Here is a 20,311-nt window from a genome sequence, read left to right as displayed (position 1 = left end):
TTCTTGACGGCATATTATCAAGCCCATTATCGCCATTTTAGCGGCAGTCTCCTGCCGCTAAAGCGGCGATAATTTTAACGCCGTTCCTTGATAATATGGCCCTCAGTATGTAATGTTAGAATGTGGGGCTGTCATGAGGGGAGCCTTGCGGAGTTTGTACATGGTGCTGAATTAGACGGTTGCTTTGCTGTCTGTTCCTGTTGGTGGTTGTTCCAGGTGTCTTGTTTTCTTGTAATAAATCTACTTATTGGATTCACTGCTGTCTGCCTCTTCACTACATAAATGTGGTGATGAGTGGGAGAAGGCAAAAAGAAGGCACCAGTCAGCAATATTTCAAAATTGCTTGCGTTGTGCAGAAGACCCGTTTTGTTTGTGTAGCTGTTTCTACTCATGCCAGGGTCGTCGGCTCATTGAACTATGTCATCCGACTTCTGGTAGGATTTATATTTTTAAACTTTGCGCTTCTTCTGCTTCTTCACTACATTCTGGTCGCTGTACTATATGTGTGTAAGTAGTGTTAGTATGCGTTCATACTAACAAATGCATCCTGGTAGTAGGGAGGGCGACCTCTCAGGCGCAGCTCATACAATGTCCCGGGGTGTGCATTTGCCGGACATTTGTGTTTGCTATTAGAGGGGGGGGGGTGCATGTGTTCCACCCTGTGATAGCAAATACTTGTTCGACTACTTGAAGTGAGAGGAGGAAAACCTTGTATTGCTGTAATAGAGGGGATGCGGATGGTAAAAATGGAGAGAAAAGAGCAAAAAAAAAAAGCGGGGTCTCACCCGTTCTTTTAAATGAGGTCCCTGGTGGGTGGGTAATGTTACGTGGCCAATCCAATTATTATATTGCGGGGTCTCTGTAGGACTGGGGATCTTAATGTCACATGTAAATGAGGCGCAGAAGGGCACAGAGACGTTTTGCAGCCTAGGGGAGTTCCACCTTCCCGGGTATTGTTTACTAATTGTTCGGGGGGTTCGAGGCCAACTGAAGTCCAGGGATCGCCACACTCCGGGTCTTTATTTAAATATGCAGGGTGGGCCTTGGCAGTCCCTGAAGCCTCGGTGGTCCTAGGCAGTGCCTTATTTGTTCTGTAATCACACAGGCAGTACTTATGGTGTTATAAAGTGATACACTCATAGAACTCTTGCAGTTGTACAATTACCCAGGCTTCATTTGTCTACTAATCAGTTAGATTATGTTTGGTAGTTGCAGTCTACTATTAAATAATGTTGTCCTTAAAATCTCCTATAAACAGATGATTTTCACAATAAACAATAGACAAGTGTCGTCAGAAAAAGAAGACCTATACACTCAGTTATTTAATTGAAAAAATAAGTAACCTTTATTAAAACAGAAATAAATAGAAATGTAACTTTAATAGAACAGTATAATAAAAAAAAACATGGGTTGGACTCCAGTGGAAGCAGCGTAGGAAACCGGCAAGACAAAAATGAAACATAAGTATGTGTGCTATGTGGAAGAGGTAAAGAAAGGTAGTCCGAATGAAAGGACCATAGTGAGAATGGAAGAGAGGGGGAGTGGGTGGAAGGGAGAAGGGGAGGGAGAGTCAAAATAACAGAGGGAGGAGGAGACAGAGCGTCGGCCTATTGCACCCATCCCTTAGTGTTTACCCTCTGTCACCCGTTTGTCTAGGACGCTGGGGTCTGAGAGAAAGAGTGTGGTTCAGCAAGTGCTTAAAATTAAATACATGAGGACAGAGATTATGGGCCGTATTATGAAGGAAGGGCGATAACATTATCACCACTTTAGCGGCAGGAAACTTACGCAAAAGCGGCGATAAGGGGTCGATAATATGCCCTTGTGAATTCCCTTAGTAAGCCCAGGTTCTGGTGTGAACCTGGGCTTTTATGGGAATTTACAAGGGCATATTATCAATCCCTTATCGTTGCTTTAGCAGCAGTTTTCTGTCGCTAAAGTGGTGAAAATGTTATCGCCGTTGTTTGATAATATAGTCCTACATTATTAGCTACGGGAAAATCGCTTGCATGCACCTCTGCACCCAGGGAGCTGCACCCCAACCCCTTCCCCCGCACTGTGCTCAATTGTAGGTCTTGCACACCGAGGCTTCACTGCTCACCTGCCACCACTGGTGTGTCCCACGACATGTTGGTGCAAGCTCCTAGTCCGGGGTATGTTTGTACGATAGACCAGGTCTCCGGTCGGGGACGGTGTCTTGATACCACGATGGAAGGTGCCAGGGCATCATTGCGGGGTCAGCTCCCACTACACCCTTCTTGTGGCAATCAATGGAATGTCTGTAAAGGGAGAAATAATTTAATGGTGGAAACGTCTGGAGGTAAATAAAGGTTTATTTCAAGCTTGATAGAAAATAGGAGTTGAGTGCATCCTTCGTTTTTGATGTACGATCTACCAACTGTTAGTGGTAATCGTGGTTCAAAGAGGAGTTGAAGTGTACAAGAATACACAAGATTAAATAATAATATGGTATGCCAACGTTCACATACAAAGGAACAGAGCGCATGCTAGAAGCATAATGTGCATGTGCAATGCAGTGGCAGGAGCCTGTGTGCATGTACACTTAGTAAGGAGCTCACTACAGTGTCCTAAAAGCCAATGCCACGTGTCTGTAGGGCAGCACTGCCCGCTGGCTCAGGCCAACAGTACGGTCCAGCAGGTCCTTAAAATTAGACCGATGTGACTGAATGAGGTCAGAGATCACATCATTATGCACGGCAACATCGCTTTTTCACACGTGGCACTCGGGGTGATGCACCCCACCCCTCCCGCAGAACCACCCTAAACAGGTGTCTGTAGGGCAGTGCTGCCCGTAGGTTCAGGCCTACCTTATGGTATAGCAGGTCTTTAAAACGAGACAGAGATGTGACTGAATGAGGTCAAAGATCACATTATAACACATGGCAATATCGCTTATTCGCACGTGCGCAGTCTGGCTGATGCATCCATCCATCCCACAGCACCGCGCTGAAGAGGTGTCTGTAGGGCAGCGCTGCCCGCTGGCTCAGGCCTACAGTACAGTCCAGCAGGTCTTTAAAAGCAAGCCTGGCTGAAGACGGCTGAAATGCCAGAAACCAGCCCTAGGAAGCTTGTTTCCGGTCCAGGGAAGACATGGCTTGGCAGTTCGGGCTGGACTGTTCCCATGAGGCCCAGGGTCAGACTGATTTGCATATGGCCATGTCAGAACTGGGGTGGCAGAGTGGGCTAAAGAACGGTGATGGATTAAAGCCAGATCAGTTTACTGGGGGTGAGTGCTTGCAATGTTCAACACTCCGTCCATCATTTCCTTTGGTTTTTGCTTTGGTCTTTAAAATGAGACAGAGATGTGACTGAATGAGGTCAAAGATCACATCATAACACATGGCAATATCGTTTGTTCGGACCTGTGCAGCTAGGCTGAAGCACCCCACCCCTCTCGCCGCAGCGTGCTCAATTGGAGGCCTTGTGCACCCAGGCCGCTCTGCTTACTTGCTGTCATTGTTGTGTGAGAAAACACTACGGGCAGCAGTATTCACAATTCAGATGGAGTGTTGATTGCAGGAGAGTGTACACCTCATGGATCCCTTTCGTAGACGACGGGCAGTAGGGCTCACAATTTAGAGACCGTGTTGATTGCCAGGATGGAGTACACCTCATGCATACATTTCTTTTTTTTTTATTGCGCATTGTGATATGCGAGGTGGATGCGGCAAATCATTTGAGGTAGTGTGGAAGAAGAGGGACGTGTGGCGTCGTGTTTATCCTATTTATATCTTCGCAAAGTGGGCTGGGCTTGCGTACGCCAGGCCAGCATAGGGGTGTGAATAATTAATCTGGGGACTTGGGCGTTGTTCAATTCCTGCCTGGCCAGGAAGTGTACTTATGTGTGTTTCTTTTGTAGTTTTGACCTCGCAGAGTGTGCAATTTAGATTAGTGTAGCATGTGTCGGGAGGGCGGAAAATATCGTTAATGAGATGGCATGTGATCTAGGATGTGCAGTCTGCCCGTGGCTGATGATGCTCCTTAGAGCCAGCAATATCCAGGCAGAAAGACAGCACAATAATGTGCAGACACACACACCAGGGGCATTGTGTAACACATATTTGTTTTTTGATGGAACGTTTGAGATGCATGGCAATCAGACGTGGAAGGCTAATGTCCAGAGCATGAATATTGATCAAGATGATTGTTGCATGTTGTGTGTAGTATAAGATATGTGTATACAGGAAAACACTTTTCAAAAAAGCTTTCTAAGCAGACGAGGTGTCTCTCATCAAACGCTGTAGAGAGAATGAGTAAAATGGGTGGGGTCGTACAACTGTTACAATGGGAAATGTTATGAACCAATCAAATGTTTTTTTTAACCCCTTCAGCGCTGGGCGAATTCCGCCGCGGTGCTGAAGGGTTCGAGCGCGGGCGGGACCATGACGGAACGGTTCCGTCATGAGCACAGCTCAACCGTGGCTCATGACGGAACCGTTCCGTCATGAGCATGGAAGGGGTTAAGGTCACATGGCAATCGCGCACCGAGCGCACAAGGAGGCGGCACCTGACGTGATTTTGACAAAATATATTTATCATAATATAAGTTTATTACAGTTAGAAATATATAAATGTTTAAAATAATTTAGATTTTTGCGTGCTCTCATATACTGTTTAAAGTTATTTAGATATACTTTTGAGACAAAAAAAAAGGGAATGGCGTACCCGGCACGATACTATACATCTGTGACGTAACACAGGGCCTGGCAGCGTGTACTCGTCGAATACGCAACGCGCAGAAGGCGCGACCCCATACTTACATGACGTAACGCGTTGCTTGGTACTGCGTACCCGTTGGATATCAAAGTAGTACCTGGGGTGACTTCATGCGTATATGATGTTACGCGGGATGCGGTGCCACGAACTCGTCAGATACGAAATGCGCATCATTTACGAGTTTAACAATATGGCGGATAAGATTTGTGTGGTGATGGAGCTTGGTATGCTACCAGTATGGGAGTGCAGTTTTCTCCCCCAAAAAGAAAATATACATATTTTTTTGGGAAGATATAAAACATTACATGATTTTTACAGTTAAAAATAAGAAGTATAATAGAGTTCCAAAATATTTAAAAATATAATAGAAAAAATATAGGTTTTATAAACATTAAAATATGAAATTAAATTAAAAAACCTTCGAAATTCACTGAAAAAACCATAGGTTTTATAGACGTTATAGTTAGGAATTAGCATTTAAAAAACCTTGGAAATTCACTAAACAAACCATAGGTTTCAGGGACGTTATAGTTAGTTGAACATTTGACTCATATAAAACCAGAGAGATTCGCCTGTTATAGTTAGTTGAGCTAACTATAACTCGTGTGCCCGCAATGCACTGCTGATGATGTCACATATTACATCACTCATGACATGGTCCGTGACATCACTGACGACATCACTGATGACATCTCAAATGACATCACTACCGGCATGACCTTGCTGGTTGCCATGATATAATAAACCTTGTTTTCCAACAGAAGTGAGTGCGTCCAGACATGCTTGGGCATTTTGGTGGAAAATATTAAACGCAGCAGCCCTGCCGCGCTGGACTGCACCATCTGAAAAGAAGAGGCTGCGGTGGGAACGATTCCACGATGATGCGGCACTACTGTTGAGGCTTCAATGAATTAACCAAGCAACGATGCCGGAGCCTTACTGTAAGGCATAGAAGTGCTGCCAAAAAGAGGTCCATGGAACCCACTGAGGGTACTACGTGTTCCAGCATGCCCGTGCACTAAGCCACACGTACCAAGGGCGGGATACTAATTAAAGCATGCCGGATTTCCTTGGGACCTTTCAGTCAGCTGCCCATGAAGAAGATGTAAACACATCGAAATGCGTCGGCATTTTAAACTTCAAATTACCGGCATGACCTTGCTGGTTGCCATGATATAATAAACCTTGTTTTCCAACAGAGGTGAGTGCGTCCAGACATGCTTGGGCATTTTGGTGAAAAATATATTTATATATATATATATATATTCACTGAAAAAACCATAGGTTTCACACACGTTATAGTTAGCTGGACATTTCTCTCATAAAAAACCATTGAAATTCCCCCGTTATAGTTAGTTCAGCTAACTATAACTCGCGCACCCGCAATCCACTGCTGATGACGTCACATATTACATCACTCATGACATGGTCAGTGACATCACTCATGACATCACTGATGACATCTCAAATGACATCACTGATGACATCACTGATGTCATCATCCATTGAGTATGTGTTTCTGAACAATTTTAATCTGTTTAATATATATAGGGAAAGGCCTGTTGAAGAATGAGTGGGTGTACAAGTGTGTAAATGTATGATTTTCTTTGGTGCGTAACTGACTCTATAAGTGAGTCATTAAATGTATCTTACTGCAGACTAGTGACTAAAATGTGTGAATGTCTGTATGTTTCTGTCTGTTGGTGTATAAGTGGCTGCATGGTTTTGTGAATAGCTATATGAGTGTCTATATGGGTTATCGATTGGTTGTCTGAGTATCTGTATGGGTGCCTGAGTGTTAGTGTGGGTAGGCTGTGTGTGACTCTGTGCATAGATGTGTGAGTGGGTGATTCTATGGGTGCATGGTTTTAAGAGTGCATCTGTGATGGACTGTATGGTTGAGCGAGTGTATATATGGCTGTGTTATGGATTGAATGTATATCTCAGTGGTACATTTGTGACTAACTACATATGTGAAAGGCAGTATATATGTGTGTAAGAGTATATAAGTGGCTAGATGTGAGAATGTGTGATTGTGACAGTGACTGTATGGATGAGTGTGTGCTTTTGTCAATGATTCTAATAGAGCATAAAAATGTGATACTATTTTTGTGAGCAAGGGAACTTGAGTGTGTATAACTGCATAGGTGAGTAAATGGCAGTGTGATTATTTGTATGAATGACTAGGTGTGAGAGTACCTCTATGAATGATTGGTAGTGTGTGAGTGTCTATATAGGTGTGTGTATAAATTCATATGATACTTTTTTATGGAGTGACTGTAACTATGAGTGACTTTACAGGTGAGTGTGTGGAGGTGTATGAAGACCTAAAAGTTAATATGTGGGTATGCAGTTATTGGTATTGCATTATTTATGGATATGAGAATGGAACTCTGTAATTTTGAGTTGGTATATCAAAGGTTTTATAAGGGTGTGAGAAGATGTGGTAATTTATCACATTGATGACGTCATTAGTGATGTCATCAGTGATGTCATTTGAGATGTCATCAGTGATGTCATGAGTGATGTCACTGACCATGTCATGAGTGATGTAATATGTGACGTCATCAGCAGTGGATTGCAGGTGCGCGAGTTATAGTTAGCTGAACTAACTATAACGGGGGAATTTCAATGGTTTTTTACGAGAGAAATGTCCAGCTAACTATAACGTGTGTGAAACCTATGGTTTTTTCAGTGAATTTGCAAGGTTTTTTAAATGCTAATTCCTATCTATAACGTGTGTGAAACCTATGGTTTTTTCAGTGAATTTGCAAGGTTTTTTAAAAGCTAATTTCTAAATATAACGTGTGTGAAACCTATGTTTTTTTCTGTGTTTTTGCATGTTTTTTTTAATTCTAATTCCTAACTATAATGTGTGTGAAACCTATGGTTTTTTCATTGAATTTGTTTGTTTTTTTACATCATTTTTTTTCTTTTTCTTTTTTCCTTTAAACACTATGCTACCTATGTATATATTCATGGATTTAATGCATTCTTCAATATAGTAAGATTCACCTTTTTTAAATAAATGGTTAGATATAGTTGTATAACATAGTAAATATCTTCAACAAACCTTTATCTTTTTTTATTTTTATTTTTTTACATTTTTTTTGCCGTGCGCGTACGTTAAGCTTACCGTAAGCGCACGGTTCGCTTTATGTACGTTGAGCGTACGTAATATTTATACTCCGTGTGTGCATGCTTACGCAATTTGCGTACGCGTACGTACTTCCTACGCGTAAGCGCATGCTTCATACGCGCACGCGCGCGCACGTTACACGGAAGCATACGAGCGTGCCTGTAATGCGCATGCGCGCGTGTCTTTCGTACGCGCATGCGTACTTTTACCGTACGTGCTCGGTAAGCTTAACGTGCGCGTACGGTTTGTCATGTGATCAAGAAACAACACTTTTGATTGGTTTAAATTACTTTCAGTTCCAGAATCTTCCTACACCACACCCATTCCCCTCATTACTGCTTGTGATTCTCTAGGAGAAGGAGCTGAATTGTCTTTGGGATACAATGGCAGAGCAGTAGACCTCTTCTGAGAGTGAGCAGGGCAGCAGCATCATCAGACAGAGAAGGAGGAAACAAAAGAATTCTTTTGTTTGGGAGTATTTCACTTTTCCAGAGGGGCAGAAAAAGGTAAATGCTCCATTAGTCACCTGCTCACTTTGTGAGCGTGTCTTATCTAGAGGTAACCCAAGGAAGAAGTATTCCTTTGGTAATCACACTATGGTGAGACACATTAGGGATGTACATCCCAGGACTTTTGCTCGACATACTGAAGCAAAGCCTTCAGTAAGTCACCCGAGCACACCCGCAGAAGCTCAGCCGAGTACATCTTCGGCAGCTCAGCCGAGCACTTCCTCTGCGGTGGGAGCATCACCCTCTTCTGCTCCTCTGGAAACGAGCCCTCGATTTCAGAGGGTACAAATGAGGTGCACCAGATGTTATGGTCTAATTGTTCATGGGGAGACCAGTATTTCCCTAATGAACAATAAGATAGACCAGCACATCTGTGGTCCTTGTTAATATTCCCATTCTTTCTTTTCACTGTCCCTGTATTAACACAACGGCTCTTTTAAGAGCCAACCTTACCTCACAATTTTTTTTTAAATAAAAAAAATAATAATAATTAAATTCACCCTACAAGGTCCTTGAGGGAGTACAACGGAAATGAGAAAAGCAGAGAGAGGAGAACACAGCAGATTATCAGAGTCAGAATCTCAGAGCTGTACAACTCTCTCCTCTCACCAGAACCAGTAAATGGCAATGTTTCCCTCTCTTTTTTCACACATATACATGTTAATTACACATCTCAGTGCTTCCCACATTTTTTCAAATGAAATCACACATTTCTATTGCTTGAAAACTTCAACCCTTTTCCAAATGAACCCTTCCCCCAACTTGACTTCTGCCTGCTACCATACAAACAGCTCAGGGAACACTGGTGTGAGCAGAGAGGTCAGAAGTTCAGCACACAATGTTTCTATTCCAAAGAGCAAGAGTGCTTCACCTGTCAAACCTAACAGCAAATCCAAATTAATCTTCTGTGGGAACACAATTTTCTGAACCAATACAAAACATGCTTCTAAAAATGTACACATACAGCCTAGTTTTAACTGTAAAATGGTTTGAATCAGCCAATGAGTTATTTTTATTAAAAAAAAATATGTATGCCTCCATTTTACAACTGTCTTTCATTTCATATTGCCATTCTACTGAAAGACACCTCCTGAGTGCATCCAGATCTCCTTGAAAGATGTTCACAGTGTGGATTGTAGGTCACAGCTATGTCTTCTGGAGTGAAAAGTATGCAGAAAAAAGAGGTATGGTGAGAGACCTTGCTTTGCCAAATGTAGACATTAAATGGATTGGTCAGAGAGGGTTAAAGTGGCACCAATTAATGCCTTTGGTGAAATCTTTTCTACACCTCCAACAGCCTAACCTTATTATTGTGCACTGTGGTGGAAATGACCTAGGCACTTTAACTGGGGTAGGTCTGGAAATGCTTGTTAAGGACACCTTTGTGTAATTAATGTCGCTTTTTCCTCAATCTGCCTTTGTATATTCTAACATATGCCAAAGGCAAAAGTGGAACTGGTCCAACCAATTTTGTCCACAGATTGACAAGGCAAGAAAGCACGTCAACAAATCTATTTCTGCTCTCCTCAGAGACTATGGTATGGGTTCTATATACCACAACAACTTGCGTTACAACATGCAAGGCATTTATAGAGGAGACGCTGTGCATTTCACTGATGAAGGCAACAGAGTCTTCCTCTTGAACTTTAGACTCTGCATCGGTACTTACTTGTAGGTACCACAAAAAAAAACACTTCATAAATACAACGGCTCTTTTTAGAGCCCCCTAATATCTAAACACTTAAATTTGATTTTTACTTCTATTTTTTTTACTGCCGTGCGCGTACGGTAAGCTTACCGTACGCGCACCCCACTTTAAAAAAAAAAAAAAATTAAATGTATTTTTCATACTTTTGGGACCTTCTTGGACCCCCTGACAAACGCTAGGGGGTCTGCAACTCTCTTCATTGCTCCCTTTTCACGTTCTCCACCTTTGTTTATCAGTGTGAGACACACAAAATGGCGGCCGACACTTCCTGATTGCGACCGATTCGAATGTTTACAGTCATGTTACCACCAATCAGAATTAACCTCGCGCACGGCACCGTGCGCGTACGGTAAGCTTACCGTACGTATGTCCAGCTAACTATAACATGTGTGAAACCTATGGTTTTTTCACTGAATTTCTAAGGTTTTTTAAATGCTAATTCCTAACTATAACGTGTGTGAAACCCATGGTTTTTTCAGTGAATTTGTACGGTTTTTTAAATGCTAATTCCTAACTATAACGTGTTTGAAACCCATGGTTTTTTCAGTGAATTTGCAAGGTTTTTTAAATGCTAATTTTTTTTTTATTCTTCAATTTTTTCTAACATATTTTTAATTTAATTTTCTTACCTTTTATAAAGACTATGCTTAAATTTTTAAAATTCTTTAATATGTTTTTTTTATATATTTTTTAAAATAAACATGTAAAATTTATTTCCAGTTTTTTTTTTTTTTTTTAAAAATTTTTTAGTACGCGTACCGTAAGCTCACGGTAAGCGTACGGTTTACGCAACGTCCGTAATCTTTCTATGCTGCTTGCGTATAGTTACGCACTTTGCGTAGCCGCGCGTACTGCGCGTGGGACGCGTGCGCGCTTACGCCACGCGCGCACGTTACGCGGAAGTGTCGGGGAGTGACTGTTATGCGCATGCGCGCAAGCGCGTGTCTTTTTTACGCGCATGCGCACTTTTGCCGTAAGCGTACCGTAAGCGTACCGTAAGCGTACGGTTGGTCATGTGATCATGAAACACAACTTTTGATTGGTTGAAACTACTTTCAGTTCTAGAACTCTCCTACACCACACCCATTCCCCTCATTTCTGCTTGTGATCCCTTAGGAGAAGGAGCTGGTTTGTCTTTGGGATACGATGGCAGAACAGCAGAGCCCTTCTGAGAGTGAGGCTAGCACCAGCAGCACTGTCTTGAGGCAGAGAGCGAGGAAACAAAAGCCTTCTTATGTTTGGGATTATTTTACTTTTCCTGAAGGCCAGCAAAAGGTGAATGCACCCTTAGTTACTTGCAGGCTGTGTCAGCGTGTACTTTCTAGAGGTAATCCTGACAGGAAGTATTCCTTTGGGAATCACACCATGAAGAGACACCTCCAGGATGTACACAGAAGGACACATGGTCATCTTTTTGGAGGTAACTCTTCAGAAAGACGAGCCAGTACATCCACAGCAGCTCAGCCTGGACCATCATCTGCAGGGCTGACTCCTTCTTCTGCAGGTCAGGTGAGCCCTTCATCTGTGGGGGGAGAATCTCCTTTTGCTGGCCCTCTGGAAATTAACCCTCGGTTTGCGAGGGTTGAAGTACGGTGCGCCACTTGTCACGATCTAATTACTTATAGGGAGACCAGTGTTTCCCTGGTGAATAGTAAAATAGATCAGCACACTTGTCGTACCGTCTAATATTCCCAATCTTTCTTTCCTCTGTCCCTGCATGAACACAACGGTTCTTTTAAGAGCCAACCTTATCTTTCATCTTTTTTTTACATATGTTTTTAAAAACTTTTTTTTATTTTTTTTTACCGTACGCGTACGGTGCGCGTACTTTTTTTTTTTTTTTTTTTTTAAAAACACTAAAAATCATTTATGACATTACATTGACCTTGAGAGACTACAATTAATATTATTGACTTACCATACTCACTGAAAAAATATTTATTCATTTCTTTTTTTTTAAAATAGTTTTAAAAATGTTTGTAGTTTTCGTAAATTTTCTATATCTATCTGGAAAAAAAGTAAAAAGTATTAATATTTTTAAAACTTTTTATAATACAGTACACATATTTACATTTTTTCCCCAAAAATATTTTTGCCTTATTTTTGCTGTTTTCAGAATATATTGCATTTCTCTATAAATTGTGAAAGCAATTGCATTCATCATTTTACAGCGGGCAAAAAAAAATACCAATCACAAAGATTGTATTAAAAAAGCCCTGATTCTTTTTTTACTTAAACTTAACATTATAGAAATGCATAATATTGTAAAAAAATATCATCTAATACCAATACTTATTCCTTTAAAATACCGTCTGATATGTTTGTTTCAGAAGTATAATCACAATATTATATCTCAAATAACTCCAAAAAACATCTGATTTCATTTCCTTTAGGCCAAATAGTAATTTTAAATTTTTGTTTGGATTAAATTACCAACGGTAATCCAATAAAATTCTAAAGTTTAATTTGTCCAGATCTCACAGATTCTCTGTAACATTTTGGTTCACGAAAATTTTTTGATTAATTTATTTAGTCCACAATAGAATTGGTTACTTTTCCAAATGGCCAAATAGTAATTTTTTAAATCATTTTTGAAAAAATTTCCAATGGCAGTCCAATAACATTCCAAAATATAAAATGTGCAGAAGTTACCGATAATCTCAAAATTATAGGTTTTTCAAAATTTCATTAAAAATTAAAAAAGTCCACATTACAATTGGTTATCTTTCCATTAGGCCAAATGATAATTTAAAAAAAATTTTTTTACAAAATTGCAATGGTAATCCAGTAAAATGGTAAAATTGTTTTGTCCAGATCTTGCCAAGTCTCTCTAAAATTTAGGTTTCAGGAAGATTAGATATGAATTTGCTAAATCAAAAGGCAAACGTTGTTTGAAAATCAATTGAGAATCATTACACAGTGTCCAGCCTTTTTCACATTTAAGATAAACTGTGTAATGTCCAGAAGTAACAGTAGGTCCATCATGGAAAATTATTGCAACAGTTACAAAAGGTTTTCCTGAAATTGATAATTGCTGTCCTGTAAACTTCTTTATTAAAGTATCCAATTTTGAACCATCAGCTCTACATCGTTGCATCATTAAAATTACATACTGTCCGTATTCCTTTAAAATTAATGTTGAAAACATGTCAGAATTACACTCACCACATTTCATGCTATGATTAGCATCTTTAACTAATTTTGCAAAAGTGACTGTTTTACTCTCTGGCAATGTCAAATAAATAAACCTTTCATTATCAACAATAGAGCCACTTATATTATAACAATTATCACAACTATGTTCCCATTTATAAGAGAGACCAAAAAAAATGTCAATGGGAACTCCTTCTTCTTCCACTACCTGAAGAAAATACATCAAAAATTCATGTGCATCTTGCTGTTCATTTTGAGAAAACTGTGTTCGTCCTGAACATACATCTAAAAGTTTTCTAATGTCAGTAGCACTTTCTATTTGAGTTTTATCTTTACTCAGCTTTTGAAAAAGGAGACTCAGCTCTGAACAGAATCTTTTTCCCTGATTTACTATTATCTGCTCTTGCAAACTTTCCAGATAAAATGCAACATTCAGCACTACATTTGCGTAGCAGTTGACACCAGAGCTATTTTCAAAATGACATCCTACAACCTGTTCTTCATTTTCCTTTTTCTTTTTGCTTGCAATTACATCACTCCTCTTTTTTTTCCTCTTCTCTACATCTTCACTACAGATATTCTCATTTTTCCTTTTACGAGAAACTACACGTTTCTCCAACACAGGATACTGACCTAAATGAGGAGCATAGCTTCTTCTTAATCTATTATACTCCTTTACACAATTTGTATCAGCACTAACTTTTGATTCTTCAAAGTCTATCATGAATAAACCTGATAATGTTTTGACTCGTGACAAAGCAACATATGCCATACCTTCTTTGAACACAGTTGAACCAATGTTCACAAATGCACAATCTACAGTCAATCCTTGAGACTTGTGAATAGTTACAGCATATGCTAGAGAAAACGGAAACTGCTTCCTACGTACATATAAGTCTTTCACAAGCATAAAACGAACTGTACAACGACAAATATCTTTAACTTCATCTATCTGATCAAATTTTATTTTTAAACATTCAATTCCTTCTTTTTTCTGATAATTAATAAAACCCACAACTCTTCCCATCGCTCCATTAACTAAACCTTTCTCAACATCCAAATTTCTCCTTAAAAACACTCTACAGTTCATGCAAACATATAGATTTTTTTCTAATCCAGCTGTTTTGGAGATGTTCTTCTCTAGTGAGTCCAATTTATTTTTCAGTTTGCCTGTTACTGTGACAGTAATTCTTCCATCCTCAATTTTGTCCACTGCTTCCAATTTCCTGATCTCTTCCTTTTCCAATTTCAAAAGCTCCTCATTGAATATTGAGCATTCACGTAGAGTTGGCATTAAGCAGATGACACTTTTGTTTTCTGCAATATTCTTGTATATTTTCTCTGCAACTATTTCTTCCTTTGGAAATAAATTATGTAGCAGCCGACTCTGTAATGCTTTTTTGCCAACTTCTGTGAGTAGTCCAATTCTGATATCTTTCAGAATACTTCCATATTCTTCATCGTTTGCTTGCCTCATATTAGTTGTAAGTTCCTTGTACTCAAAGAAGGACCAAATATTTGTATTTCCGATGCTTCCCAATGACTTCTTCGTGTCTTCATGTGTCACAGTATTAAACACTGGTTGTCCTTTAACTGGAGTAAGTTGCAAAAGATCTCCAAAAACTATGACGTGTTTTCCACCAAATAACACGTCATAGTCTGTCTTCAAAATTTGCTGCATTCTTAAATGCACAAAGGCAAGCATTAAGTTTGATACCATGCTCACCTCATCAATAATGAGAACTTGCATCTTCTTCAATACTCGTGAAACTTCCAAGGATGCTTCTCCAGTTAGCTTGTTGAATTGTATTTTGTTCTCATGCTCCACTGGTAACATTAGCAAACGATGTAAGGTGATTCCTTTTATGTTATATGCTGCTAACCCAGTTGGAGCAGTAACCACACAAGACAAAGTAGAATCCGTTTTTTTCTTTAGGTAGCTTCTGATGACTTTAATTAGGAAACTTTTTCCAGTGCCAGCTTGTCCGCTTACATCCATCCTGATTGGATGAAATGATGTGCATGAGCACTCTTTTTTTACATGTAGAAATCCGTGATCAATTTTGTTTTTGATCTCTTCATAAATTTGTTGCTGCTCTTGATTCAGTTGTCTTTCCAAATTTTCTAAGTCTATAAATTCTTCTTGAGCTTGATTCATAGCCGTTTCCACTTCATTCATGGCTATTGATGCTTCATTTTCAACGATTGGTTGTCCTAGGGGATCTTGACTGTGTGTTCCTGAACTTTGGCTGTCCTGAGAACTGTCTCTAGCTATTTCTGCTGCTATTGTAGTTTCCTGTTCAATTTCTTCATTTAACATTTGCAGATAAGTTGTGAATGTATTGCATTGTATGCTGTCTTTGCAAGCATTAAATGAATCCTCATAGCTTTGAAATTCTCCCAGTAGTTCATCCTCTGTACGCCATGGTTTAAACAACTGTAAAAGAGCCAAGTAGTAAAATTCTTTCTTGTCGGTAGTGTCGCAACTCAGCTTCCGGTGATTTATCAAACTTCCTTTGGTTTGCTTCACCAAACATCCTTCTTCACCAACAACTTTATATTTTCCATTATTAATGTCTTCTGCAGCTTTCCGTGAATAAATGTAGTTCTGCAACACTTCATAGAGACACATGTTCTCCAGATGATGACTTCTCTTGGGATAATATGTGTCCAACATGTTTGTTTTCAATATATCTGTACTTTCTGGGTCATTCTCGGCCAAATATTCAATTTCTCCAACAGATTTCAGTACCCGATTTCTCATTGCTGCAAGGCCTAAACTTGCCCAAATTATTCTTCTTGACTTCGAGTAGAGACTTGCAGAAGATAACCTATCTGAACATTCGTAGGATCCAATTTCTCGATGCGATAACATCTTCAAACTGAAACTGTACAGCTTCTTACTGACAGTCTTCTCGTGAGAAATCTCTTCCCACATTTCCTTCAATTCTGTTTTTTCTGATTTCGTAATGTAAGACGTTACATATCGTGCAACAGCAATGGAATTGTCAGCTACATACTGTATATCCATGTTAGCGTTCCACATGGATAAAATGACTGGGTTGTAGTCATTTATATTTTTTGATTCTTCTTTTCTTTTAAGGTTGTAGGTATTCTTAGGTGATTTTCTTGTGATAGTATGTCTCACAGCTGACATAAAACTGTTTACTCTTCCATTTGAAAGAACAGGTCTAGGAAATCCAAATCGACATTTAGTGTAGTATTTTTCTTTGCTCTTGTATTTCCGTCGACAGTATTTTCCACACCGATGACTTTGGAAACGTAAAACTTGCTCCTTTAACTTGTTCTCTTCTGTGCTTTTTGGTATACCACATGTTGCATATTCTTCAATGTAAGATAACACTGCTTCATCAGTATCTGTTCCAAACTTTGGGGCATCCTTGATCCACAACAGCATATGAATATGAGGAGCACCTCTTGCCTGGTACTCTTTTCTCCAAAAGAAATCCACTACTTCTCCAAGGGGTGGATTTTTTTTATTGCAGATGAAGGACATCATAGCCTCAAATCTATGATTGAAATATCTGCAAACATTAACCGGATCCAATGAGCACAGTTCTCCTGCTGTCTTGTATTCGATGTTTTTAATGTTTGAATTGGCCTCTCGTAGAAAATCCAGTAAATCATCCCAAGCGTACTCGGCACAGCTTAGGGTAAGGAACCATGTTGGTGTTCCTAAATTGCGTAACATGCATTTTAGTTCACCATGGCGTCGGTACCAATATTCATTTGTCCCACGCTGACAAGCCATCAGATTGATCAGTTGTGTTTCCAAATGATCATCTCGGTGCTGCACTTTCTCCATAAAATCCTTAGCAGACACATTTTGTAAATGTACTCCACTTTTTAAAATGTGATTTACTGCATAAGACAGTGCAGACAAGTCGCTTTCAAATAAAAGATGGAACAAATAAGGAATACTTTGTCGAAATCTGGGATCTTCAGCATATAGTCTTGTAGTCCGATACTCTGAAGCTGGAATCTGTTCTGGACGTTCATCGTATCGTCCTCCTTTTCCCGTAGGAAACAGCTGGGGAAAACATCGAGCTTCCAAGCTCTCCTCCCATACACTCACGGGAGTTCCTTTTGCTTTCTTCATCTGAAAGAGATCAATATTGTCTCCCATAACTTCTTTCGAATGAAGAGGATGTATGCTAAAATGTTCATAAATTTCTTCTTCCTTTGTCTTGTCCACTTTTTCAATTTGTCCAGTTGGTGTTTCTGTGTCTTCTTGAAAATCTTCGTCTTCTTCTTCTTCTTCTATATAAATTGATTCATACCATTTGTTATTTTTTTTCAAATACAAATTTGCTCTTTGTACTTTCCGCACATCTACCAGCTCCTGCCAAATCTTCTTATTCTTTGTAGGTACACCATTAACCAGAATAATTAATGGTTCAGTTTCCAAAGTATCCGCATCAATAGTTTCCATATTTTTTTTCAAATCCAAGGGCAAATACACCACTCTACCTTTTAAACCTCTCAGTAAATCTGAAGGAGGTAATTTACCAGTTTTGGGCTCCATACGTACTATGGTCTGGAACGGATGAACACATTGAATGAGTATAGACTCATATGTATTTAATTCAGAAAGTTCAGCAGGAATAGCATCCAATTCTAAATTATTATGTACAGCTCTGGTCGGCATTCTATTTTCCTCTAACTTGTTGTAACAGTATTTACAAATACGCTGATCTTCACCCAATTCAAAACAATTTTCAAGAAATATATATGTGGCAAAATCCTTCCACTTATAATTATCTTCATTTTCACTCTTTCTGTAGAGATCAACATTCCTAGTTTGTTTTCTATAATGAGTTCTGCGGCAACAAATACAAGTAACATTTGGTCTTTCATTAGAGACTATTGCAAATTTTGTTATGTGATCATTAAATGTCTTACTTACAGAAGGTTCTACATTCTCTTCCACTTCTTCCTCATTTACTGTGTCCTTCTCTGCACTGTTTTGTTCAGGACCAAAGTAACAAAACTGAATTTCATCAACAACCTTCTCTACATCTGATACCGTTCCTCGGAACAGAGCCCTATTCAATTCATTTAACTTTATTGCTGGACTTTTGGCAAAATACAACCGTCTCACAAACTTTCTCATTTCAGTATGATGAACAGCCAGCATCCTAAAATGATGGAAAACACTATTGAACACTTTTCTAGATAGACAAGCCAGAGAATGACCCTGCAAACCAGTATTCTCTCTCACTCTGCATGGATCCAGACTTTGAAGCACCTTAATCTTCTGTTTTACACTTTTTTTACTATATTCTCTTAGAAACTCTCGAAATCTGTCAATAGATTCCTGACGCACAGTGCAAATACTACTACAATTCCAAGTGTACACTGGGGCTTTAGGACGTCTCCCCATTGCCTCATCTGCCATCACTTGTACCTCATCTCTTGGAACCATTATCTCCTTCTCCATTATGCAACCATTTTTTACTTCGTATGAACGACCTCTGGTGTCAACTGCATGCAGCAAACTATTACTTTGAAAATAGCTCTCTTCATTAAAAAAAGGTTCACTACTTGAACTATGCATCCACTTTCCTAAAAACACTTTACAAAAGTTTGTTCTGTTCACTACTCTTTTGCTTTTGCTTTGTGATTTCAGTACATTAACCATTTTATCTAATGTACGCATCCTATTCAAAATTAATATGAATAGTTTCCTTTTTAATTCTAATGCTTTTGCTGCAATGGCTTCAATTTCTTTTTTTCTCTTGTAATATTTTGCCTTTTGCTTATATTTCTTCACATCCTTTATCAAATTGGACATAACTCTTCTCTGAAACATTTTTCTACGTATCTCTTTAAACGCTGTTTTTCTGTTTATGTAAAACTTTTCAGTTGCAGAAGGTATATTTGCATTAACTAAATTCTCAATTTTTTACTGTTCTCTTCGTTTTGTTACATTCTTTCCAGGACAGACATTTTGTACATTTTTCTTTGTTTTGAATATTTTTTTAAGAAATTGTTTTTTCTGCTTACCAGAAGATTTTTTCTTTTTCCCAACATGAGCATCTTCTACTAACTTTGGTCCTCCAGTTGTCTTCAAATATAGTTTTTTTTTTAGCGATTTTTGAACTCTAGATTTTGTAGGCATCTTAAATTTTGTTCACTGTTCTTCAGCAATACCTGAAAAAAACTAAAAAAAAATCCTTTATTGTATTTAAATATATTACTACATTTCTTTTCACAATAGTCACAAAACGAAATTTCTTTGCCAATTTGAATGCACACAAACTGCTCTTTTTTTTGGGCAAGTGAAAATCACTTTTACAAACTGTCACATTATGAAACCAATTTTCAGATTTTTTAAAAAGCCCATGTCCAGAGTGCTACACTCCAGCAAGGGCAACCAGCCTTAGTGAAGCTGAATGTATTTGCATTACAGACTGAAACCTGAAAACCCCACTCGCTTGTAAATACTGTGCATGACTATACATGGCAAGCACATGGGTGTGTGCTAAGACTCTGCTTCTTCCCCCAAAAATTCGCTCCCCCTTTCCATCTAATGCAACTGTGAAATCACCAGAGCAAGACGCAATAAATCTCTGCCTATAATTCCTCTATGCACACAGAGTCATGTTTTCACATTAGTCCCAAAACGAAATTTCTTTGCCAATTTGAAAGCACACTTACTGCTCTTTTTTTTTTCGGCGCAAGTGAAAATCACTTTTTACAATTGGAAATCACTTTTACAGACTGACACATTATGAAACCACTTTTTTTGATTTATTTCAATGCACATGTCCAAGCTGTTTTTTCAGACCACCACCATGTGTATTCTCGGTGACTGCCTAAACTCCAGCAAGGGCAACCAGCCTTAGTGAAGCTGAATGTATTTGCATTACAGACTGAAACCTGAAAACCCCACTCGCTTGTAAATACTGTGCATGACTATACATGGCAAGCACATGGGTGTGTGCTAAGACTCTGCTTCTTCCCCCAAAAATTCGCTCCCCCTTTCCATCTAATGCAACTGTGAAATCACCAGAGCAAGACGCAATAAATCTCTGCCTATAA

This window comes from Triturus cristatus, chromosome 6 (genome assembly GCF_964204655.1).
Source record: "Triturus cristatus chromosome 6, aTriCri1.1, whole genome shotgun sequence".
Taxonomy (NCBI): domain Eukaryota; kingdom Metazoa; phylum Chordata; class Amphibia; order Caudata; family Salamandridae; genus Triturus; species Triturus cristatus.
This window is presented reverse-complemented; position numbering follows the sequence as displayed.